General features: G+C 40.3%; 2 long non-coding RNA genes across 2 annotated transcripts in view; one reads left to right on the top strand and one right to left on the bottom strand.

Annotated features, from left to right (window-relative positions):
* Window positions 1-4336, bottom strand: part of LOC144315989 (uncharacterized) — a 46140-nt gene extending 41804 nt beyond the window's left edge. The window contains exon 1 of the long non-coding RNA XR_013381735.1: window positions 3756-4336. This is a non-coding gene — a long non-coding RNA (uncharacterized LOC144315989). The remainder of the gene's footprint in view (window positions 1-3755) is intronic.
* Window positions 3086-24221, top strand: LOC144315993 (uncharacterized). The gene is made up of 3 exons (XR_013381739.1): window positions 3086-3237; window positions 22182-22357; window positions 24126-24221. It is a non-coding gene; the product is annotated as an uncharacterized LOC144315993 (long non-coding RNA).
* The last annotated feature ends 2252 nt before the right edge of the window (window positions 24222-26473 follow it).

The following is a 26473-nucleotide window of genomic DNA, read 5'->3' as shown; positions in this document are numbered from 1 at the left end:
GTGAATGGGTGACGGGTACTGAGGGGGGCACTTGATGGGATGAGCACTGGGTGTTATTCTGTATGTTGGTAAATTGAACACCAATAAAAAAAATTATTAAAAAAAAAAGAATATCCCTACTGCCCTTTACATTAAGTGGTAATTTGTATTGGTCAAGAATAAATACCCCTACTCTCCTGAAAAAAAAAAAAAAAAAAAAAAGGATAACTCTTTTCTTACTAAGTACTGTCTAAAGTCCATTACTATACCAAAGAATACAATGCTTCACTACAGTTCAAATAGAGCCAAAAAAGTAGGTTTTCCATTTTTTTGTACAGCTTTACCATACTCAAAGCACTTTCACAAATTGCTCAGCTGAGCCTCAAAACAACCTTGATAAGTCTTGAGACTCAAAACAACCTTGAAATATTAGCCACATTTGTGCAAAGAAGGAAACAAAAAGACGGTGATACATAACTTATCCAAATTTACGCAATTATTATGACTAAGACATTCTGCCCAAAAGTCAGTTTGGCCATCAGCTAACCTAGGAAGCCTTCTGAAAGTTTTTATAAAAGATTGGACTAATTATGCTTCCTCTGGGTTCCCATTGCCCTTGTTCATGTCTACCAAGCACTCATTTTACCAGTGCTTCTCAAATTGTAATGTGCATGCAAATTACCTAAAAATCTTGCTGAAATGCAGATTATGATTCCCTTGAATCACTGGGAAAGGGCCTGAGAGTCTGCATTTCTAACAAACTCCTGAGTGATGCTGATCCTGCTGGTCTGAGGCATTCCAGTGGATCATTACAGCTCAGTGGGTTTGTGTTTCTTTTTTTTTTTTTTTTTTATTCTCCTGCACGCCACTGTAAGCTTCATAAGGCCATGAACTATGCATTATTAATCACAGCATTCCCAGTATTTAGTTCAAGATTTGACAGGTAATAAAAGGCCCGGTAAATGTGAAATGAATTAATGAATAAGTGAATAAATGAATAAGTGAAATCAATGTTTTTAGCTGAGAGCTGTTTCTCCTGTTTCACGCTGTCTCTCAAAAACATGGGCCAGGACCACTTTTCCCTTTTGACTACCACATTAGATAAGATAAACTCCAGCTTCCTTAGGAAAATTCAAAAAAACCTAAAACACAGTGAAGGATTGTTTTTCTTGCTCTCTAAATTCACTCGAGTGTTTCCACTTGAGGTAGGAAAGGGAAGATAAGGAGTGCTCTCCTCTACTCATTCAGAATCCAAGCCGACAGGAGCTTACCAACTACAGCATGATGCATTCAGAGTCACCTTCAGAATCAAGATCTAACTGGCAGGTGAGGCCTGGAAATAACCCATCACATCTGCCTCTATTCCAAGAGAATCTGGGAAACATTGCCTTTGGCTGGATAGTCACTCCCTAGGAACAATATACTGGAGAAGAGAGCAAGAATCTCAGGTGGGCACAGCCCCTTCGTCTCCTGTACAAACCCCCATCTCTACCCACTGATCTTTAAAGACCTCCACACTTTCCCAGATTATATGGCCTAATCCATAATTTTCCCTTTCCTGGATTTCCTTTACCCCAAACAAACTCCATCTGTTTATCTATCAGTTGCACATCTCAAAAGATTTTTATGCAGTTTTTTTCAGATCTCCCAAACAAATATATTCTCTCCCTTTTTTGAATCTTTCTAATGCTTTATACTTTTCAAATAATGTCTAACACCATTCTATGATGCTTTTCAGTTATGGGTGTACTTTTAAGTTCCCAAAGAGCAGGGACTCTACCTCAATCAACTTGGTGGCCCTCTTGGCATCTAGCAGGAAACCAGTTACTCAGCAGATCGTGGCATTTGTAAGTCAAACTAAAAACATAGAGTAAATATAAAGAGTTTTTTTCTGGTAGCAACCTTGTTCTATGTTTTCCAACATGGAAGACAGCCATAACTCCAAAAGTAAAAGAAAGTAGAACTATCCGTGCACGAAAGCTACACATATAGCTAGAGCCATGGCATAAAATGAAATACTTCTGGTTCATATACTTCCACTGAGCAACACTGCATTTTATACACTTCTTTAATGGTTCAGACGTATAGTTCTTAACATCACATGGAGACTCATAACCTTCAGAATACAGCATGAATCAGCTGACTGCACAGCAAAGAGAATATAAAATGCCATCAAGAATGTCCTAAACTGGAACAGTAAACTTTTAAAGTACAAACAACTCATCTGTTAGCAGCCTGGTATTTGGTTGTCTGGAAAGTAAATACATTAGAGAGATGTCTTTAAAAGGGATTCTATTACCTGTGTAAGTCAGCGATTTTCAAGCAGGTGTGTAGGGCAGCTCCAGGGAAGAGGTGCTGTGACCCGGCCTTTTTGCACTAGATGGTACCTAAGCAAGCCATGAGTCCAAGCATGAAGAGCTTTCTAATCACCAGCCCACAAATCTGTAATCATTTCCTTAGGCTAAGCCAGATTTGTCCTCATTTACCCAGCTTGCGGGGCAAGAATTCTTAGATAGACTACCTATAGGAGAGTATCATTAAAAACATAAATCCGAGAACAAATTATATCCTGCATTATCTCACCTTTTTGGTTTTTCAGAACCTTGCCTAAGCGGCCTGGTTTTGCCCAAGGGTGCTCCAGGGAAGCCAGTGTCCGGGCTTAACAGCCCACTGAGGAAAACAGTCCCTGCTTTGGCTTGAAGAAGGCTGTTGCTTTTCCTCTGAAACCTGGAATTGCAGCTCTGCGCAGCTCAAACTTTCCAGGGGGCACATGTGGGAATGTAACTTAGGGAGTCTCCCCATGGGACTCCTTACAGTTCCCTTCTGGTTCCCTGACTCCCATCCACAGAGGGTGGGGAGAGACGGGAGAAGAAGTAGGCCACCCCAGACTGGGGGTGGGGTGGGGTGAGGTGGGGTGGGGTGGGAGTGGTGGGCAGGTTTAGTCAGCCAGGGAGCTTCTGGGTGGTTCTCCTGAGCAGCTGCAACTCCAGGAGCTCTCTGCACCTGCCGGCCAGAACCTTCCAGGTGCAGGTGCACAGGCCGCACCAAAGCTCCCCGGCTCCCGAAACCTGTCCCCCACCCCCCCCCCACCCCTGCCAACCTGGAGTGGCCACTCTTCCTTTGCCTCGCCTTGCCCTGTGTGTTGGGGGGCCAATTTCAGATTATACCAGAGAAGCTCCGGAAGTTGCAAAAACGTTTCCACCAACACTGCACACCCACGTGAAAACCAGAGTACAGGAGAGAAAAGGGAAGAAAAAGGTAAGCTTGAGTCAAGTTTCTTTTGGGGAAAGAGGGTGGAAAAAAAGAAAGAATCAGACTGAGAGCTTTCCACCTTAAACAAACAAACAAAAAAAAAGTGCAATCCCTGCACCACCCCCCAATATGCGTAAAGGAGTATCAACACGGTTCTGATAGCTCCTCTTGATTACTTTGATCTTTATCTCTCGGCAGGGAAATATAAAGTGTGAAGCTTTTTCCAAAGAGTTTTGGATACCACAATTTTACAAATTGTCCTGAGGATGGGCTTTCCCCCCCCTACAGAAGCTCGGGGCTTTAGGAAATAGCTAACACCTATGACTATCAAATCAAAAGGCAGGATTTCTGGGAGTTATGACAAGTAATCCAGCACACTGGGTTTATCAATTACGCTTACTAATTAATTTACCGATTCACTTAAGTTGTCCATTAAAGGGGCATTTTGAGGATCTTGCCTCTGATCATGGGGGATCCTGCAGGGGACACAAAGATAAGTAAAGCAGTAAAGTGTCGGTCCTTACCTTCAAGAGGTTAATTGTCTATTTGGGGATTTGCTCTGTGGCTCTTGAGATAGCGTTTATGGCTGCAGGAAAAGAGCTTTGTTCAAAAGAAAGGGGAGCGCATGAGAGTTTGGAGGAGGGAAAGAAGGTATCTGGTTGGATGGAATGAAAAAAACACTATAAAATGGGCAGGTTTGAGAAAAGGCAAAATTTGGAGGATAGCTAGTGTTTCGTCAAAAGGAAACAGAGGCAAGGTAAGTGTAAAAGGACCGCTCGAACAACAGCACTCATCATCACCATCAGTCTGGCATCTATGGAGGCCTCACTCCACGGTAGGCACTGTGCTAACTCCTTTACGTGTGTGTTCGCCTCTAATCTTCACAACCACACTTTCAGTCTATTATTGTCTCCATTTTACAAAAGAGGAAACTGAAACTCTGGTTAATTGCCCAGGACCATGGAGCTAAAAGTAGCATCATCTGAAACTGAGAATGTTTCAGGTAACCGTTAGGATCTAGCTTGAGTGGAGCTTTTAGTGCATATCTATAAACTAAATGATAAGAAGTCTAGAAATGCAGGTCAGAATTTCCCAAGGTCCCAAATTCTAGATCAAAGACTGTTGCCAGGCAGCGGGCAGCCACAAAAAGGTTTTTGAACAGGTTTTGACATTACTTGGGTCAATGACATTGTAGAGACAGAATGGAGGGGAGGGATCTGGGGAGGACGGTAAGACCAAGAAGTCATTGGCAATTTCTCGGGTTAGAAGCAAACTCAGGGTGAAGGCCTCAATGATGAGGTGAGGTGAGAGATATGATAAACATAAGAAGGTCAACTCACCAGAACGTGTCGACTAATGGATGGAGCTCTGGAAATCTTTAGAGAAAATAGGAAGTCAACAGTGACTCTCAGATTTGGGGTTAAAGGCTGAAAGGATGGTTTCAGAAGTAGAAGTAGGTAAGAAAAGATGATTGAAGGGAAGATAATGCCTGTGAGTCCTCCTCCACCTGCTGCTCTTTCTCCTCCTGCTTCTCCTCATCTTCCTCCTCATCAACACCATCACCATCATCATTCTCTACAAATGATGGCACCTGGTTTGTTCCGGGGAGCATTCTAAGCATTTAACACGTATTAACTAATTTAACAGTAAAAGCAGCACATGAAGTACGTGCTGATAATACTCTTGTTTTGTAAATAAGAAAATGGAGACACATAAGTGCCAGTGACTTGCCCAAGGTCACATCATCCACAAGTGAGCAGTGGAGCCAGAATTACAAGTCCAGGCATTCTGGCGTCAGGGCCCATCTTGAAATTGTCAACACCGAGTGAGGGGCAGGCATCAAAATGTTGTTTTTGTCGGACTTTCTTGATTGCTGTTTCTCAACAATGTACATACGGGGCACGAGGACCAGTAAACAACCACGTACTTGCAGGGGGCACCTCTAGCCTGCATTTTACAAAACAGCCGTTCTGAAGCCTTTCCTCCTTTTTCCATCCCACTCTCACAAGTGCCAGGATTTTGTCCACATGCACCTTGCAGTGCTCCATTAATTTTCCAGAAGCAGCCTGCTGCTACCTGTCTCCCTGTCCGAATAATCTTCATTCTGCCCTTTATAAGGAATAGGGATCTTCTCTCCTCTACAGAAGAAGTATCTGACCTTTCCCACTCTCATTGCTCTGATCTAATACATCTGGGCGATGAATGGCTGCCTGGTGTCCTCTTTTCTTTAACAGGGCAATTTGAAAATATTTGCATGCAGAGTGTTTGGAGAGCCCGGCTCTTGCTGTGGTGCTGGCTACAGAGGAACTGTCTTCATTCTGCTCAGTTAGAGTCTCCTCCAGCATCTTGGGGTGATACAGTTAATTGATTTCCTTGTTTCTCTTCTCCTGGTTCCACCACTATGGAGTTGGACTGTGTGGTGCCATGAGCAGGGATTGGAGGGAAGGGAGGCAGTGCCCAAGGAGAGAAGGACGAGAAAACGGAGAGGCTGCTGAGTATGAAGCCAGGAAGGGACGCCTGACATCTGGTAGCCTGAGTGGCCGAGTAAGGCAGCAGCTGGCCTGGGCCTTGCCTCCTGACTCCAGGGAGTGCAAAATGAGCTAGAAAGATTGAGAGGACACAAAATCAACAGTACGCATCATTCTGGCCTGGCATAGCCATTGCACTTGCACAGGACTCCAAGCCCACCAGGCACATGGGGCTAAGCACTAACTGATACTTTAGGATCCCACCCCCCAAAATTTATTATGATAAATATTTTTAAACATACAAAATAGTCGAAAGATTGGTATGTTAATCATAAGTATCAGCACTGCCTAAATTGAACCGTGGTTAATATTTTTGTTAACATTTTACCATATTTGCTTTATTGGTGTGTGTACTGAAATACCTAAGTATATATTTATATATGCGTATCTATTTGTTTTACTGAACCATTTGAAAGTACGCTGCCAACATCATGGCCCTTTATTCACAATCACTTCAGCTTACCTCTGAGAGAAATTAAAATGTTCTCCTTAAAGACCCCAATTCCATCACACCTCAAAAGACGAATAAACATTGTAAAGTCATCCAATATTTAGACAATATTCAAATTACCTATATCGTCCCAAGTACATATTATCAAGGTTTGTCTAAGTTCAGCTTTGCATGGCTTCTTTTTAGCTTTTTTAAGTTTTCTTTTTGTTGTCATGTAACGTATGCATAGAAAAAAGAAAAAAAAGAAACAGCCCCCTGCCCCAAAAGAAACAAATTATATGCATCCAGCTCAGTTTTCACCAAGTGAAAACCTATGTGTAACTATCACTCAGATCAAGAAGTACAGTATTAGCAGCACCTCAGACTCCAGCCTATGCTCCCCCAACCAGAGTGCCTTTCTGAGGGTAACTACTGCTCTGACATCAGGTACCATCAATAATTTTTGCCTGGTTTTAAACTTTTTTTTAAGATTTTATTTATTTAATTATGAGAGACAGAGAGAGGCAGAGACAAAGGTAGGGGGAGAAGCAGGTGGGGAGCCTGATGTGGGATTCGATCCCAGGACCCCGGGGTCATGCCCTGAGCATGAGCATGAGTAGGCAGACGCTCCCCACTGAGCCACCCAGATGCCCTGGTTTTGAACTTTATATAAATGGACTCATATAGTTCACACTTTATTTTGTCTGCGCTTATGAAATGCATCAGGATTGTGTATGTAGCAGTAATTCCTGTATTCTCTTTTTTTATATACTATCACATTTTACTAATATTCTACAATTTATTTTCCCATTGTCGATTGGCCATTTGGATATTCTGTTTTCAAATGCATGCTAAGTCTAGGCACATTTTTAAATTAAGTTGCCCATCATTTTCTTATTAATTTATTAGTTGTTTTTATACAGAGGATGTGAGACCTTTGTTAAATATATGTATTCCAAATATATGCTCTCACAGTGGCTGGCCTTTCACTTTCTTAACTGTGTGTTTTTCTGAGGAGCTGTTTATTTTAATGAATTCCAATCTTTCCCTTTATGGGTAATGCCTTTTGTGTCCTTTTTAAGAACTCTCTGCCTACTCCAAAGCCATAAGTATACTCTCCTTTGTTATCTCCTATGAGCTCTACTCTTTTATCTTTTACACTTAGATTTACAATCCATCTGGATTTTATCTTTGTGTGTGACATTAGGTAAGAGTCAGATTCACTTTTTTCCAAATGGATACTCAATTTAACCATTCCATTTATTAAACTTTCTTTTCTCTCTTCACTACTATGTCAACATTGTCATATATCCAGTAACCTTGTATTGATAGGTCTATTTCTGGACCTTCCACTATTTGATCTACTTGTTTATCCCCCAAACAATACAGTATTGCCTTAATTACTGTAACCTCATAGTAAATATTAAAATTTGCTAGTATTAAGTCTCCCAGCTTTGTTCTTCTTCAGTATTACCTTAACTACTTTTGGACCTCTGCATTTACATACATAATTAAGGTTCAACTTCCTTTGAGAAAAAATATTTCATGGGATTTTGATTGGATTTTCATTTAATATATCAATCAATTGCAGACAAGCAGCATCTGTACAATATTGAATCTTCTAATCACAAACATGGAATTACTTTTCATTTAAGTCTGCTTTCATTTATCTCAGTGTTTTTGTTTATTTGTGTATAAAGTCTTTGTGCATCTTTCATTAGATTTAATTCTAGGCTTCTGATGCTTTCTGGTATTAATGTAAATAAATTATATATTTTATTCAAATTTTTCATTGCTTATGTAGAGAAATACAATTGAATTTGTATATTTACTTTTTATCTAGAAACGTAGTTAAATTTACTTTTTCATCTAAGTTGGATTTTTTTTAAAGATTTTATTTATTTATTTATTTATTTGAGACAGGGAGAAAGAGCACAAGAAGGGGGAGCAGCAGAAGGACAGGGAGAAGCAGACTCCCTATGGTCAGGGGATCTGATGCGGGGTCCATCCCAAGACCCCAAAGGTATGACCTGAGCCAAAGGTAGTAATACCTTTATCTTTTTTAAGTTTTTACTTATTTATTTGAGAGAGAGAGCACAAGAGGGGGGAAGGGGCAGAGAGAGAGAGAGAAGCAGATTCCCCCGCTGAGTAGGGAGCCAGGGCTCAATCCCAAGACCCTAAGATCATGACCGGAGCTGAAGGGCGATACTTAACTGAGTCACCAAGGTGCCCCAATAACTTTTCCTTGTTTTATTTGAACTAAACTAGCTTCTTGGCTAAAAATGTCAGTACGATGTTAAATGAAAGAGGCAATAACATAATTTCTGCGTTAATTCAGTCTCAAGGGAATTTTCAATATTTCACCACAGTAAAGGAAATGTACCGCATGTGTTTTGCAGACATCACGTGTCAGATTAAAGCAGTTCCCCTCTAGACTTAGATTCCTAAGAGTTTTATTCATAATCATAATTGGTTGTTGAATTTAATCAAATACCTTTATTGCATCTAGTGAGATGATTGTATGATTATTTTCATTATTCTATTTATGTGGGGTTTTTTGTTGGTTATTTTACTGTGAAACCACTTTGCATTCCTGGAATAAATCAAATTTATTATCATGTGTTATCCTTTTATTCACATTACTGGTTCAAATTGTTAGTATTTTTTGTAGAATTTTTTTGCATCTATATTTTTGAGAGAGATTGTCCTCTATTCTGATAATATTGTTGTTCCATTTTGGTTACCAAAGTTATGCTAGCTTCATAAGACAAGTTGGAATGTGTTCCCTCATTCTGTTCTCTGAAAGAGATTTTAAAAACTGATGTTATTTCTTCTTTAAATGTTTCAACATCTTCACTGGCGAAGCCTCTGGATCCAGAGATTTTTCTTCTTTGGGAAGACGTTTATTTACCAATAGATGTAGAACTATTTATATTTTTGTATCTTTTTGTGTAATTTTTGGGAAAGTATGGATTTCAATGGATTTGTCCATTTCATATGTATATCAAACATAGTAATAATATATTATTGTTTTAATGTCTTCTAACTATATTTTAAATATCTATATGAAATGTAGTTATGTCTTCTCTTTCATGCCGACTTCTGGAAATTTGTACTCTTTTTACCTTGATTAATCTTACTTGAGTCTGTTAATTTTATTAGTCTTTCAAAGAACCAAATCCTGATTTTAGTGATTTGCTTTATTTTATTTCACTAATGTCTGGTTTGATTTTTATTATTTTAATCTTTCTGCTTTCTTTGGATTTAATTTCCTTTTTTCTTCTAATTTTTGTGGTGGGTACTTAGATCATTGATTTTCAGCATTTCTTTTATAATAAAGCACATATGGCTATAAATTCACTTCTTAGCACAGGTTTATTTATATCCCACAAGTCTTGAAATGCCATCTTTTCAGTTCAAAATATTTTTTTGAATCATTCAATTCAAAATATTTCTAACTGTCATTGTTACATCCTTCTTGACCCATGAGTTATTTCCACACATTTGGGGATTTTGTAAGTTATTTTTTTTATTATTGATTTCAACCTTAATTACAATGTGATCCTACACTATACTCTCAATGATTGCAATTCATTCAAATGTGTTGAGATTTATTTTGTGACACATCGTATGATCAGTTTTGGTAAACGATCCATAGACGCTCGAAAATAGTATGTGTGGTTACATTGTCGAGGGCAGTGTTTCATATATGTCAATTAGTGTCAAAGAAAGAAATGTGATAATAGAAGCGAAGGTTGGAGTGGTGTGACTGCTGCAATGTGCCACAGGCAAGGAACGCAGGTGGCTTCTGGAAGCAGCAAAAGGCAAGAAACAGATTCTCCCCTAGAGCCTCCAGAAGGAACACAGCCCTGCTGATGCTTTGGTTTTAGCTCCATAAGATCCATTTCAGACTTCTTGCCTCCAAAACTCTAACATAATAGATTTTTGCTATTTTAAACCATGTTTTTGGTAATTTGCTACAGCAGCAATAGCAAACTAATATATCCATGTCTTCTTGCCTTCTTTTATTTTCAGGCTTTGTGCATCCCTATGTCTAAGGTACATCTCTTCTAAATAACAGTCTTTCTTTTATTCTTTTTCATATACATCTGACAATTTCTGTCTTTTTAAAGATTTTTATCTATTAATTGGGCAACTTAGATCTTTTTCATTTATTATAGTTATTGATGCACTTTATAACTAATTTATTACTATCATATACCCATTTGTTTTTTATTTTCCATCTGTTTTTCTTCCCTTTCTCTTATTTTTTTGCTTTTCTTTTTTTTTAATTTTTTTCAAATCTAGTATTTGTTTTACAATTACATTTGTTGTCCTCTGTTAGGGTTTAGGTATACTTTCTTTTATCCCTAGAGATTATAATATGCATTTTGAGTTAAAAGAACCTAACCTCAATTAGTACTGTTTTCATTTCCTAGACCATACTGATGATTTTTCCATTTCAATCCAGCTTTTCTAGGCATTCTCATTAGTACTCATCTGCTACAAGCTTTTCTTCCTTGACCAACCTTAGGATTGTGTTTTTACAACTTTTCCTGCTGTGATGATATTGCCACTGGCCCTGTTTCAGTCCTGTGCATAAACCCCACCTGGTGCCTCTCTCTCCTTTTCCTCCAAATAGCCAGTTTTCCTGGATTGGGAGAGGAACAGGCAGCAGAAATGCTGTTCTAAAAGTGATTTAAGGCCACTTTCTGCACACTAGATCTGTTATATTTCCTTGAACTTGAGGTACTCACTCTATCTTGTACACTGTGCTAAGAATGCATTTAATCACACACTAAAAAATTAAGGTATTTGATTCCAATACTCTCTTGGGCACTTGTCCATCTCATTTTCTCTCTTACAGCAGTTAGCCACACTGAGTGAAACAAAGACAATAATCACAAATGCATTCACAGCTAACCCTGGGTATCTAATAACCCCCAACCAGCTCCTGACTCTTTAAACCTGGGAAGAAAATTTGGGAGAGATCCCAACTTTCTCTAGAGTAGGATCATGGGCAACCATTCATGTACGGGATACTCAGCAAATAAAAACATGACTTGCAGTGGTCCAGAGTGGGTTGAAGATCATCCATTGCTAATTTTTAATTATATGATTTGGGCAGGTTGCACACACCCTGTAACCTCTGTTTCCCCTTCTATAAAGTAGTGAAAGTAATACTACTTCCCCCTTTTGTTTGCTATGAAGGTTAAACATGATAAAGCAAGCAAAATACCCAATATAGTACCTGGCACATTAGGTATACTCAATAACGGCTAGCAATTTTTATTTTAATTCTAGCTCACTGACATTCTCTACGTGACTCCAAGGGGGGCCCTGAAAGATGCAGAGGAACACTAAATCAGCAGATAGGAGAGTAACCAGTAAACTTCACTTCCTTGGCACTTTGGCCCTGGAAGTCGTTAAGAGATTACAAGGTTAATTTGTGAAATTTTCCTGATTCTGTCCCCTATCTACTGAGGGTCTAAAAACCAGGCAGTGGACTGGGTAAAAATACATCTGCTGCATTAAGATAAAGAAATATATTTGTAAATGTGTGTGTGAGCCATCTTTTGGGGGGTGTGGCCTCTGCAGATGCTTCTCTCTGTCTATAGTCACTTACAAATATTAAGTGCCTCCTATGTCCTGGTCATTGGGCAACACAGCAGGAACTCCAATAAGGAGCCTATGCCAAGGGCCAATGTTCTATCTCCTCTATATATTTATGTCATTTTGCCTCTACTGAATGTCTGTGAAGTATGTACTATTGTTATTCAAATTTTACAGGTTGGGAAACCAAGACACAAAGAGGTTAAGTAATGTCTCTGAAGTTACAACAGATGAATATTCATTATTTAGTCCTTGTCCTCATGGTGCTTACAGTCTACCAGATAGAAACTTTTTTTAGTAGAACATTCGAAAACTCTGTTAAATGTTTAAGTGTAATACTGTCCAAAAGCCGGCAGCCATCCAGGTGATCAGAAACTAAGTTGATATTCGATTTTCATTTAAGCGTATAAATTCACGTAACCCCAGCCTGATGTCTCTAGCATTTCTGGTGTTCCATGATTTGTACACATAAGAAATATTATCTGCTCCCTGTCTTAGTAATTTTAAGGGCCTTTTAGAGGATTGAAATGAAATTGTTAGGTATACTAATGTAACTCTGGTATTTAAAAAAATGTGAGATGTGCTAATTATAAGTAAAAGTAGGTTAACAGATAATTTTGTTGGAAGTGGTATTAAGAAAGCTGGAATATTGTGTATTCAGTCAGCAAGATATCCGAAGGCATAATTAAAGTTTAAGGGTGATTAAGATATACACCACAATATGTGAGAGAATATTTAACTACTATAAAAAAAAAAAAAAACCTTAAAATCAAGTGCAATGCCTAGGAACATATGATGCAGAATGCTGCTAACGAATGTGCAATCTTGTTAAGAACATTATTTTATTAAGCATGTGTGTGGCATGATTTCCACATTGAGAATTTGATCATTGTTGATATAATGGGTGGGTCCAAGGAGACTACATCTGTCTTTGGACTTTAAAATGCCAGTACTACATTTTTAAGATGTAATATAAATATTGCTTTGAAGGAGATCATTCTTGAGAACCCACAGTCATGCATGAAGGAAGCGTTGCTAGGAGCCTGGAGCTGGCGAATATGGCTTCCTAGAGTTACAAAAGACCTTGGAGTTTCCTCAGGATTTGGGGGTAGGAGAGAACTTAAATCAATAAGTATTAATAAACAATGATCTGAGCACCTACTCCGTAGGCAAGTATGCTTCGGGCTTAGATGCTTCTTTATAACATTTTAAGCATTGTGTTTCCGGTTGTATTCTGTGTTTTCTCTCCTGCCATTGCGTCCCACCACATACACACACACACACACACACACACACACACACACACGCTCACATACATGCTAAAATATAAGGAAGAGATCTTTTTTGTCATGTACCTACAAGAGATGTCCATGGTCTGTGCTCAATACATAATTGATGGACAAATATATGGAACGGAATGATATAAGACACAGCCTTCACCCTTACAAGGAGGCAGCATGGCAGCAAAGACAGAGAGCACTGAAATGAGAGTGTAGAAACCTGGTTCTCACCTTTGCTTGGCCAAGACCTTATTGGTCAGCCTCAAGCAAAGGACCTCAATTTCCTCAGGTGCAAAGCGGTTGGACTATCTCTAAGATCTCCTTTTTACTTCCAAATTCGGTCATTCTATGTCAGTCCCCAAATACATGAAGAGTGCTCACACTCAGGTATGAGAAAGAGAGCATCTGATCTGGGTTGCTCTGGGAGGTGGCTCTCTAGCAAGATGGATTGGGCACTGCATTAGCTCCCTGTGGCTGCTGTCCCAGGTTAACGTAAGCGTGATGGCCTAAAACCACAGAAGTGTATTCTTTTCCCAGTTCTGGAGATCAGAAATCTGAAATCAAGGTGTCAGCAGGGTCACACTCCCTCCAGTGGTTCAAGGGGAGGTTTCGTTCAGCAGATCTCCTACAATTAAGCATCAACTGGACATCTCCTAGTTGTCCTAAAGAAAGTTCATCGAATCCAATTGTATCCATATCTCCAGGAGCACACGGCATCCCCACCCAACACCTTCCTCCTCCTCTGGCCCATGTGCTCTCAGTCTGCCTCTGGGAGCTGAGGCCCGTCTTTGAGGCCCTCGGCCTCAAAGCTGCTCAGGCAGCTTGCCCAGGAAGATAGTGAGGGAGGAGGGGCCAGGAAAACGGGATGTTGCCCTCAGGGGCTGTGGACAGGGGCCAAGGGCTGAAAGGGTGTCTCCACACACCGTGGGGTCTGTTCTGGACAGCAGGCTGACTACAGGGCAACAGCACTTTGGGGCTGGTGTGTGGCCTGCAGAAAATGGAGGAAGTGGGGAAAAAATGCTGGTTTTCCCTTTCTCCTTTTTCTCCCCACAGCTCAACCCCCTTCTCTTCCTAATCTTGTCTCTCCCTTTCCATGCATCTCCTTTATTTCCCTTTGTCTCTCCTTTTGTTTCCTCTTATTTTTTTTTCTCTTCCCAGTCCAGATAATTTGGGTCTGTGGGGAAAGTTAGTATCAGTGTGATTTGAGGAAGCTAGAAGCTCTCTACACAAAGCAAGGAGATGCACACAACCCTGCTCTTTCACAGCACACAGGCCCAGGAAAGGATATACTGGACATAAAATGCACTATGTCTTTTTTTTTAATAATAAATTTATTTTTTATTGGTGTTCAATTTGCCAACATACAGAATAACCCCCAGAATGCACTATGTCTTTAGGAGGTGAAGGATTTGCCCAGACTGAGGAAAGTGCCTCATTCTTTATCCCTCCTCAGTCCCTGAGAGGAAGGACGTAGGGGTCCCCTAGGAAGACCTGTATATTGACTGTGACGGCAGTGGCCTTATGCGTGTACTCCCTGGGTTGTTTATTTTGTACAGGTATTTCTTTTTTTTTAAGATTTTATTTATTTATTTGAGAGAGAGAGAGTGGGACAGAGAGAGAGAACGATCGGAGGGAAGGGCAGAGGGAGAAGCAACAAGCTTTCCACTGACCAGGGAGCCTAACATGGGGCTCGATCCCATGACCCTGGGATCATGACCTGAGCCAAAGCAGAAGCTTAACCAACTGAGGCATCCAAGTGCCCCTATAAAGGTATTTCTTACATAAAAAGACAATATTAGGGTGCTCAGGATCTAGGTTCCCAGGAAAACACTATAACCTCATCCAAAACTAAAATGTCTTGTGTATTATCACAGTTCCCTTTACTAGCACGACACCGTGTAGTAAATTTTGGACACACTTATGGAATCCGCTTCATTCATTAATCCTCTCAGCTACTACATGTATATACATAAGAATCATTATTTCTACTCTAGAGATAAGGAAAATGAATCTTGGGGAGAGCAAACGATTGACCCAAGTTAACCAATTGATAAATGTTAGAAATGAGATTTTAACACCAAGTCCATGTTCTTTTCATCACACTATATTTCTCATTTAAAATAATTGACTCTTTGTATCCCTTGCAAATCTAAAAGTAAGAGACTCCATGATCTCTATAAAATCACCATTTTTTCCCTAAATTTCAAACAATATCCTTTCTTTGTCAGATTTCCTTATTAGAGTGGGTTTCAATTTCCCACTCTGGACTCTTGCCAAGGAGATTTTTTTCAGCTCATGCTTGAGAACTTCTCTTTCCACCCTGGTTACTTGTTTTACATAGCAAATGCTCTCTCTAGGTAAATCAAGCACCGTAATAGTATTCTCTCAAGTATACGGGGCTGATAGCGGAAGCATGTGAAGAAGTGAATTAGATCTGGCAGGTTCAGAGAGCTTGAGGAGCGACTACCAGGGATAAAGCAGAGGGAGGAGCCTGGTCTGTATGAGGAATACGTTTGCCAGGTAGCATATGATCAGATTAGGAAGGGCACTGAACGCCATGAAAATAGTTGAAACTCAATGTATCTGACATGTGGAAGCCAATAAAGGCCTTTGGTTCTACTATTTGTAGCAATAGTAAAAGCAGTGTTTCTGGAAGGTTCTCCCTGGCAGCGTGCTGCTGGATAAACTACAGCTAAAATGAGAATTGAACCAGGTGTACCAGCCAAGGATGGGTATAGAAATCCACGCGTGAACTAATGAGAGCTTAGATAGGGGTGACAGAAATGGGAATGGTGTCTCAACACTGGACTGAGTTGCCTTTCTTGTATTTCCTTAGGACACTTGTCTGTTTACATGACTTAGCTGCAATGGCAAAGTGGTCACTTAGGCCTTTAATAATAATGAAAACAACTCTGATATATGACTCTTAAAATTGCCTTCTCGAGGCCTTGCCATCCTTTTTGTTTCGTAGACTGGAGCCATTATTATCTCTTTGACGCTTTCCCAAAATATATATTTAGAAAAAGCTAATACGTGGGAGACAACTCAAGTTTTCATTACAAGTTGATTAACAGGTGCAGCTGTGAGGGGGTAGCTGGCATCAGAAGGCCTGGGTTTTGATCTCCTTCCTACCAATTAGAAGCTGTGTGGCTTTAGGCAAGTCATCTCACCATCTTGAGCTTCAATTTCCTCAGCTGTGAAATGAAGATGGCAATACCTATCTACAGGATTATGATCGCATTCAAATGGGGGAAAAAAGTACATGAAAGTACTTCATACACTTTATAGTGCAGTGTGAGTGCAGAATCGTAGTTTTGTGAGCGATATTACATAAATCGAGACTGAAGCTCTCCTTCAAAATGAAACTTCATTAAAAATCTCTACAGTTATTTAATGTCTGTGGTATTGGGGTGCACCCAGCAGCAGGAAATGAGAGGAAGTGGCATGTTACCAGAGACAAGTTACAAGGAAAGAATCTGGCATAAGAAACAAGGCAACGATTCTGTTATGGAACCAGTACAATACTGAGCTGCTTGAGCTATTGGACTCAGGTTCTGGAAACTTCCCCTGTCCTGGTAAGGTTGATATGGTTTTAAATTTAAGTGCAGGAAGTTATATTTATACCTATTAAATTCCATCTCATTTCTTCTGGCCCACCGGTCCAGCCTGTCAGTATCTTTTTGAATCTTGACTCTGTCATCCAAGTAATTAGTTGTTGCTCCCAGCTCCGTGTCATCTTCAGATTTGATGAGTGCGCTTTCCATGCTTTGCCACTGGTTTATTATAAGTTCGACTGAACCCTGTGGCACATCCCTAAAATCTTCCTCTAAGGGATAGCCGGCTATCAGCGAGCCCCCATTTCTTCACCTTTGTACAAAAGCATCAAAAAAGGTACTGTCAGATGTCTTGCTAAAGGCTGGAAACACTGAGACTCATAGCTCTGCCCTTGACTTTCCACTCCCCCACCTCACACACTCAACTACCTCTGCCCACATCTCACCTCCCACCTCCTTCCACCTTGAAGTTGCAGCTACATCTTCTGCCAAAGGCCACTCCTACCTCTGCCACGACAAATTCCAGCACTTCCAATCTCCTCTAAGTCTTCTAACACATCATTTTTCTTCTCTCTTTGTTTTCCACCCCCACCCCCCACCCCACCCTGTTTACCACCTCTTCCTTAGCCTAGCACAGTGGCTCTCACAGATTAGCAGGCATCGGAATCTCCTGGAAGTCTTGTTAAATCACAGGTTTCTGGGGTCCAAGAATTTGCATTTCTACGTTCCAGTGGTTCTTACGTGGTGTGGTCCTTGGACCATGCAGCATCGGCACCATCTGTGAACCAGTTAGACATGCACATTCTCAGGCCCCACTCCAGACCTACTGAATCAGAAATTTGGGGACTAGGACCAAGCAATCTGTTTTAACCAGCCCTCCAAGTGATCCACACACACACTAATGTCTGAGAACCACTGGTCAGCATATGGACTAAAAATAGGGCTTTACAGCTAGGGAAATTTGAGGTTTGACCCTGTTGTGTCTCTTCCTGTGTACTGAGGTCATATAACTAAGCCTCAGTACTTTAATCTAGAAACTAAGGTCACATCCCTAAGCCTCAGTACTTTAATCTAGAAACGGGGAATAATAATACTCACCTCTGTAGATGATAATGCAGATTAAATGAGATAATGTAGGTAAAGAACTCAGCACAATGCCTAAATATCTAATAAACGGAAGCTATATTTAGTTTATCATCATAAAAAAGTTCCTCCCTCTACCCTATGTCCCCCTCTAACCTTTATAGGCAAGCCCATAAGAATCTCCATTGCCTATTGCCATTTTCTCACATCTCATCACTCTGTAGATTGCTGTAATTGGCTTCTGTCCCCACCACTCCACTGAAGTGGCCTTGCTAAGGTCATCAATGATCAAATTCCAAAAGTGATGGGCTCTGCTTGTCTCATTTTTCTAGTCTCTGTATCCTTTCTTCTGGGACATTTCTCTTCAACTCTTTCGTTGCCCCCTTTTGGCTTCCACATACCCCCCTTTCTTGATGTTGCTTTTACCTTCCTGCTGGTTCTATCTTGGTCTCTTTAACTGATCCCTCCCTGCCACTACCTGCCTTTCAAGTGACCTCTACAACTCACCTTCATTTCTTCTTACTCCAGACCACAGCTTTACTTACCACCTACCTACTTCTCCAGACAAGAGCTCTCTGGACCTCCAGACACATCCAAAGGACAACTAGATGTTCCAACTTGAAGACCTCAAATTCAGCACAACCCAAAGACCACACTCATCGTGCTTTCCCAGATATCTTCCTCCTTCTAGGTTCCTTATGTTCCCAGATAGACTGTGAGTTCTTAAGGTCAGAGTTGGGCATCTGATTATCTCTGACCTCCCCTACCTGGCCTCAGAGCCAGGTGAGTGCTTAATAATGTATTCACTTATTGAATGTATGAATCAACAAAATGAATTATGTCATATTGTCAAGTAACTTTCTTTTTTTTTTGTCAAGTAACTTTCATAATAAGAAATTAAATACTCACAAAAGAAAAAGAAAATGAATTATTTCCAAAATCCACACTGTTGCTAGGAGTTATTACTTCTTCTAAATCTTGATTTCAAATTCACCTTTAAATTAGTCTGAAATCCACCTTTTCTACTTATTAATAATTAATAGTATTTACTCATCCCAGACTTTACATACTTCCCTTCATAAATCCTCCAAAACTACCAGTAGTTTCATAATCATACCCGTAAGTACTTCAATTCTGCTAGAATGCACTTTGCCCAGAGACTCAAGCACCTTTAAGGGAGCTAAGTGTTTTCTCAGTATTGCTTCTTTATCTCGGGTTTCTGTTCCTTTTTAACTGTATTTTTTCTACTGTTTTTATTTTGAAGACCATTCTCCTTGTAGAAAAGACAGAAGTCGAAATCAAAGTTTAGTAGGTAGCTAATCCTTTAGCCTTATACCACCCATCCCTACTCTATCAAACCTTTATCCTATCCTGATCATTTAGTTAGGAATATGGTTTGAAACGTCCTTTGCTATTACCTTTAGCATTTTTATCATGATAAGTTTTAGATCTGCTCATTTGATTCTTCCACTTTCAGTCACTATAGGGAATTCATGTTGGGCAGTGATCCCTTCCTTCAGTCTTTTGTGTTCTGGCCAAGGGAAACCAGGGTAAAGATGGAAGGGGGTAGGGAGCCAGCCTGAGAATGGGGCAGTTATCTTCTGTCCTGGGGAGATTCCAGTAACACAGGCAGCCCGAGTATCAGAAGGACACAAAAACTGACATCAGATCTCAGTAAGCAGAAAAAGCATGATCTGGGCTGGCCAGGTGTCTCCTGTTGAACCAGGGAGTCAAGTATTTCAGCTTCTTATCTGATAACGTGAACCCTTGGAATTTGTTGTTTTAATTTTAGATTTGCCTTATCTTAATTCCAGATTGCTATTTAATCAGCAGTGGTTTGGAACATTTCAGCTTTTAGTTTCTCACTAAGTTAAGTATTTAATGATCTGTAAACAAACACTTGAGAAGATGCTACTTAAAGGGACTCTGGTCCCTCTGTACTTTGTTCAGTGAATGAATTCACTCTTGAAGTTACCTTCAATTTTGAAGGAAGCATTCTGCTACTAATGTCAAAAAGAAAAAAGCCAGCTGGGAACCAAAAGGGTGGAAGGGAAAGAAGCATCACTATGGAAAGTTTATGGGTTTTTTAGCCCCTACCCCAACTGAAGGTACAGTTTTTTGATGAAGGCTCTCAGGCCATCATAACTGGGAGATGGGGAGGTGTGAAGGAGGATAAGAAAGGGAAAAAGAAAGCAGGGAGATGAAAATATAGGACGAGGAGCACACCAGGACTGCGAGTGGCAAGAGAACCTGTGTGAGTGTAGGTTGAAATCCAAGAAATGCAAAAGAAGAAATTACAGGAATGAGAGAGAGAGATTAATTTAAACACCAAGGTAAATTCACAGGCAGAAGGAAACCACAAGGTAGAAGAAACAAAAGAGCAAACAAGAAACATAACGAAGATGAGTAGGAAAGACAACTACTAGCTATTTATTTGCACTCACTTCAGATTCCAAGAATGGGATTGATGTTCTGTGATTCTGATGCTTGGAGCACATTCTTTTGAAATGTGTACTCAGACCTCCCTATTTCTTTGGATAACTAAATTTTATCCCTCATAAGGATCATTTCTCACAGAGACTGTCATATTGGTTTTTTTTTCTTTTTGTTTCTGTTTTTGTTTTTTTTTTGTTTTTTTGTTTGTTTGTTTGTTTTGTTTTTTTGATAGCTACTTGTGCCTCTTGGACTCTTCCAGAGTCTCAGATTTGGGGATTATGCTTTTTGAAAAATCCACCTCTCCCTAGAAGTTAGGGTTCTCTCCTCCTCTGGCTAGTACATGTGTCATAACACAGTCACTTCCACCTCAGCAGTTCATCTTTCTGTATTCATCAGAACTTGGTTCAGAGCAGCAGTTCCCCTTTTCACTTCTAAGAAACGAAACTGTCAGGAGGGCAAGTCAAGTATTCTCAGATGTTGTTCTCCCAATTTATTATCATTGTCTCATTATATTTGAAAATCTGTCATGATGAGGTTTCAGCTACCATCCCCAAAAAAGTTTCCACATAATTCCTTACCTGAGATCATAGAAGTGAAAACAATCCACATCACTTCCAAGCAGCCTCTATGACCACAGAAACCATCACCATGCAGGCAGCTCCACAAGATTTCTTGGCCTCTATGACTTCCAGAACATGAGGAGATAAAAATGGGTAGATTTCTTAGGGCCATCGTCACCAGCGTTAAGTCCCAGCTTGAAGCAATAAGGAAAGCAGAAGTCAAAGGGAAGAGCAAAACTGAAGGACCTAAGGTGTGCAAAGATCCCAAATGTCTGGAGGGAAGCGTAAAAAGCATTAAACATGGTGTTGTGCCCAAATGCCAAACGGTTAGAGCCAACGTTTGGGTATGGAGCCAAGAGCTCATTTAAAAAAAAAAAAAAAAAAAAAAGACAAGTAGAAAAATACTTGGAGCAAACCTACGGTTTATTTTGATCCTGGCTTTGATTCAACCTGTTGTTTTACAGGTTCATGAGTGCAGCAACTCATCTGTTTAATTTTATTCTTCTGCCCTTGGGGCCTAGGATAGCCCTGGCATATAGTGAATGCTCAAGAAATTCAGACTGAGTCAATCAAACATCAGTGTTTTCAACAATTTGAGTTTGTTTTCTTGTTTAATGCACCAGCAGGGGTGTGCACACAGTGATTAGAAGTGATTTAAAGGGCAAACACCAAAGTGGAGATTATGCCGCTGTGCCAAGTCAAGCCACTTGGCCAGGGTCTATCCTCTGTCCATGTTACATCAATTCATAATTGCACTTTCAACATGCTAAGCAATCCCTACTAATAGAGATGAGAGAATGAACCCGCATTATGTAAAAGTATGCTGATCACACGAAAAACTAAGCATTACTAAGGCTGCATGGGAATGCTAATGTCTTCTATGCCATGGGTAAGGTCAAAAAAAAAAAAAGACAACCCCTTTAAAATTATAATAAAATACATTTTGAATTATCTAAAAGCTTCAAACAAACTATTACTCTTTGGAAAGGTCTTCCCTCAGCAAAATTAATCTGAAACCTTAGATAACACAATTAAATATATTTTCACCTTGGTTAAAACTGTTACTAGTGGGAATCTTTAGGAAGACATTAATGGGGTTTTTTTGTTTTGTTTTGTTTTGTTTTGTTTTGTTTGCTTTTTGTACTGCAAAAATGAATGGATTCCATACCTATCTGAACTGTATAATAATTTAACAATTCTCCAATTCCGAGCTAAGATTTCTCTCAGAGCCGTGACCCTGTTCTCATCACTTATGTTGTAGTCTGCCCAATACATTGAAAAGATTTCTGCTTATTATAACCCAGCAAGAAACTTTCACTCAATAATCTTTGTGGCAATAGAATCTCAATAACTAATTCTTTGCAATTTTGAAATGTTGTGAATCTTTGAGCCCCACTTCTGTAAGGACTCTGAGCACTTTCTGTGCTGGTTTGCCTGACTGAACTCCAACCTTCTGTGCCTCTCAGAGGAGCATGATGAGCACCATATAAACCACCAGAAGATGTGGCAAAGGGAGAGCACTCCAGGGAACATCGTTGCTGTGAATGCATGGGCTTTCCCAAGTTCCTCTCCTGATGTTCCCTCCCCTTAAGGATGATAATTTGGTGGCCATTTGCTCGTTTTTGAGAAAGCCAAGCATGAGGTAAGGACATAGAAGGCAAATGGGGAGCAGCAACTTTGTTCAATCTTTCTCCAATTGTCACTGACACACAGAGGCTAGATTAGAGTGGGTGATAATAAAAGATAAATGCAGGATATCGTGCGGAGTGTTCTACTTTATAGAGTGAAAGTAAAGAAGACTTCAGATGGGTCCTAGGTAAATGGGCAAGAAAGCTCCTTTCTCTCAGTCTCTTTCCCTTCAGATACTCACAGAATGCTCACAGATATCCATGGCCATGACTGAAAAAGGGAGAGAAGAAAAAAAAATTATTTTCTCTACTGACACCCCTTACCTAGCTCTGACCCTGGGCACAATCCTTTGGGGCTGTGGCTGGTTATAGGAGTGGAGCAATTAGTTGGCTGCTGAATGAGGAACATAGAAAAGTAAGCTCTGATGCCAAGCAAACGCATAGGTTTCCCATGGAGGCAGGACATCTGAGCAAGGAGGAGCAAGCATCCTTGATATGGTACGATTCTGACCAGGTCCAATGTGTATGGGTTTTCTTGCAATTCTTGGACACCAGCTGGGTGTCCTGCAGTTCAACACAATTCTGACACTATTGAGCTCTCTTCACTTAGGAAACTCCAACAGCTTTAGGAGCTCTGTGCCAGAAATAGGGATAAACACCAAATACATACTTATTATAAATCACATGGGGTCATTCTGGGAAGCAAGGGAAGGTCTAAAGCATCAAGGCCAAAGCCAGACAGTAAAATGAGATCTTTAGAAGTTGAAGTCTAAAAGAATGAGAACAGATAAGACCAAGAGGGTGAGTTTAGGAGCCTCGGCCCCCAAATGTCCTGGACACAGTGCTACAGGGACACGGTATGAGAACTTGTATGTATGTTTTCTTAGGCAGAAAGTTGGAAAGGAGAAGTTAAGGGCATCATATTTGCCAGGACACGTTAAGGATTGTATGCCCAATTCTTTACATGTTTATAAAGAGTGTGTGTGTGTGTGTGTGTGTGTGTGTGTGTGTTGAGAAGGGTGTTTCTATCTGCTCCCTAAAGGATCACCATGGTACCTAACAGTGTCCCCAGTAGCAAGTCATTCACTCAGTAATCACTGAGCCTATGGTAAGGCCCAGCATTGGTCTGGAATCAGTGCTGTTCTTTATATCAATAATCCATGCTCAGAGGATTTATTTTCTTCAGCAAGAAGAGACAAGGCAGCTAAATAAAGGCTTTTTTTCTAGAGAGTTTATGACATTTGAAGAATGATGTAGGTTATTGTTAATGCCATGTAAGCACCCTCTAAAAACACAAAAAAAAATTCTCTGTGGAGACCTGAATTACGCGTGTAAGGAATGCCTCTCGATCTGTTTAACTGATCTCAGTCTTGGGAAAGGGATAATTGTGGAAATAAAACAGGAAACATGACACAAACAAAACCATTTATAACCCATGAAAATGGACAAGCAAGAAGGGTGGTGTGCATGAGGTGTAGGAAGAGTGCATTTGTACCTAATGCTTCCAATGAATTGTTCAAGAACACTTCATCCTTGGAGTAGGATTTCCTCTAATTCTGTCAAGGTTGGTGTCTGCATGGGTTATGTGCCAAGTAATTGTCCGGTCGCAAGTTAACAGTGTCGAGAGGCTATTTTAAAGATGAATGGGAACATAAAACATATTTTGTCCTATTCTCCACTTTGAATATGTCTCTGGAACAAAACTTATGCTTGAAATGAAATGGAGAAATGTGATTTTTCATGAGTTATGTGTTGTTGTTGTTTTTTCATTTCACATGACAGAACAAAAACATTTAGAGGAAGACAGCCCAATGTCATGTAAGTATTTGTATATTTGTTCTTACCATGGCACACAAGGGACGTAGCGACCCCCCCCCCAACTCAACGCTGGATATTATTTAAGCTCTGCCATCATACTCCAGTGCTTTCCAAGAGCTGAGGATTTTTGCATTTCTTCCCGTAGGAACTGTAAACTCAAAAAGATTCTCCTGCAATAAATTGTATCCATTTTATTTTCTGAAATAGCTACTTTTTAAAAATATATGCTAAGAAAAAGTAAAGGGGAGAGAGAGGGCCCCTATTTGTGAATCGTGCTCTTTGTTTATTCATACTATTTCCAAGACCAGGCAAATTATCATAATCTTCCCAACAGAGATACACAATTCCACCTAAGAATTACTGTTTTCCTAAACCAGTGAAAAAAGCAAAGTTTCCAATAGATGCTGAGATAAATCATGTGTATGTGCTTATATGTGCACCCTAGCAATTCCTTTTGAATTTCAAGGTTATAAATAATTCCCAAGCCCAACTTTGTGTCGGTATTTTAATATGGATTATTTGTACTCCTCTGCTGGTGTCATTTCTTCTGATTTAATCATTATCCCTTATGGGCTGGCACCAGTCCATTCAGCATTCTGACGGGACCAAGCCACCATCCCACCTAAGAATATCAATTATGTTGTGAAAGCATACAATTTGATTCATGCAGAAACCACTGTATATGCATCATGGTGTTTTCATAAAGACTCTCTTATTTACTCTAAACAGTGTTATGACTTTCACTGTACGGCCACATAGTAACTGTTTAACCTTCTTAAGTCTTTTCAAGAAACCTTAAAGGAGAAAAAGGAGAGCTTGGCCTCAAAAATACATTTTCTGTTCTTATAAAAATCGGCTCCTCTCTGAATAGCTGAAATGAGGCAAAGCTTCAAAGCGGCAGCCTAGAGTGCCATAAGTACTGTTCTGTAGAGACGGCTCTCCAACCATGTCTGAGTGGGCAAAGAAAGGAACTTTCTGCCAGCTGAATGTATGTTTCCCAACGTCTTCCCCTCATGCAGATCTAAGAAGGATGCTGGACTAGAATCCCTAGTCGGTTTCCTACTTCAGGCTTGTTAGCAAGGGATTCCCACAGTAAAATCCGGATGCACACACACACACCCCATCCCACTCCTTTGCTCACTCAGGATTATCAGGACTTAGCCCTAGGCCAGCTCTGCTATCTGTGCTGCCAAGACTTCTAGAGACAAAAGAAGTTCAAATGAGCCGATCATCTGATTGAAAAGGCCTCCCTTTGCCCTTATTAAATGGGATCATGGTGGGCAAGACTCATCCACGCTGATCAAGCCTTTTGATCCTATAGACCAAACCACCTTCATCCTCTCCATACTGTGAACACACCTACCAGGCACCAACACACACAGGCGCACACGCTTATGCACACACATGCAGTGACAACGGGGGTGGCCGTCCTTTCTCCCACATGTCCACTTACCATATGACAGGGAGAGCAACAAGGGGAAAAAAAAAAATACTTCACCTCCCAAAACCAATCCCAGTGCTCTCTGTTTAGTGGAAATGGCACACATTTCTGCATGGGGGCTTCTCTGTAGGAGCCAGAAGCTCTGCGCTTCTCCAGACATGCTCATCTAGAAATAATGAGCACAACTGTACAGCGGAGAATACAGATAAACAATCACGGTACAGTTGAAAACTGCTCTGTGCAGCCTGATTATCCACAATGTACCACGCTCTACCAGGATCAGTGTGGCAGAGGGGAGCTGTCTCCCCTGTGCCATTCATCTAGGATCAGCTGTCCCAACTCATGTAGAAAACTTCTCATTAAAACCAGTTGGAAAGACTGATATTCCACCTGAGAAGACTAAGGACGTGCCATTGGTATGCTCACCCCTGGAGGTCTTTAGCACAGTTTGTCCATAACCTGCTTACCATACTCCTCAGGATGAATTTTGAAGTGTGATCAGGTTGTTTTAAACATTTCCCCTCATTTTAATTCTTCAAAATAAATTTAAAAATTTTTGTGACTATTCCTCCAATGTTTCTATAGATATATCTATGCAGGTTTTTTAAAGGATTTTATGTATTTATTTGAGAGAGAGAGAGCAGGGACAGTGGCAGAGAGAGGGGGAAAGAGAGACTCTCAGGGAGACTCTGCTCTGAGCACGGGGCCCGATGCAGGGTTCAATCTCGCAACATTGAGATCATGACCTGAGCCAAGATCAAGAGTCGGATGTTTAACCAACTGAACCACCCACACACTCCATAAGCACTTTTTTTATTAAGATCGAACTGCATAGACTTTTGTTAAACTTTTCACTTAAGCATTTTATTTT

This window comes from Canis aureus, chromosome 1 (assembly GCF_053574225.1).
Source record: "Canis aureus isolate CA01 chromosome 1, VMU_Caureus_v.1.0, whole genome shotgun sequence".
NCBI lineage: Eukaryota > Metazoa > Chordata > Mammalia > Carnivora > Canidae > Canis > Canis aureus.
This window is presented reverse-complemented; position numbering and strand designations above follow the sequence as displayed.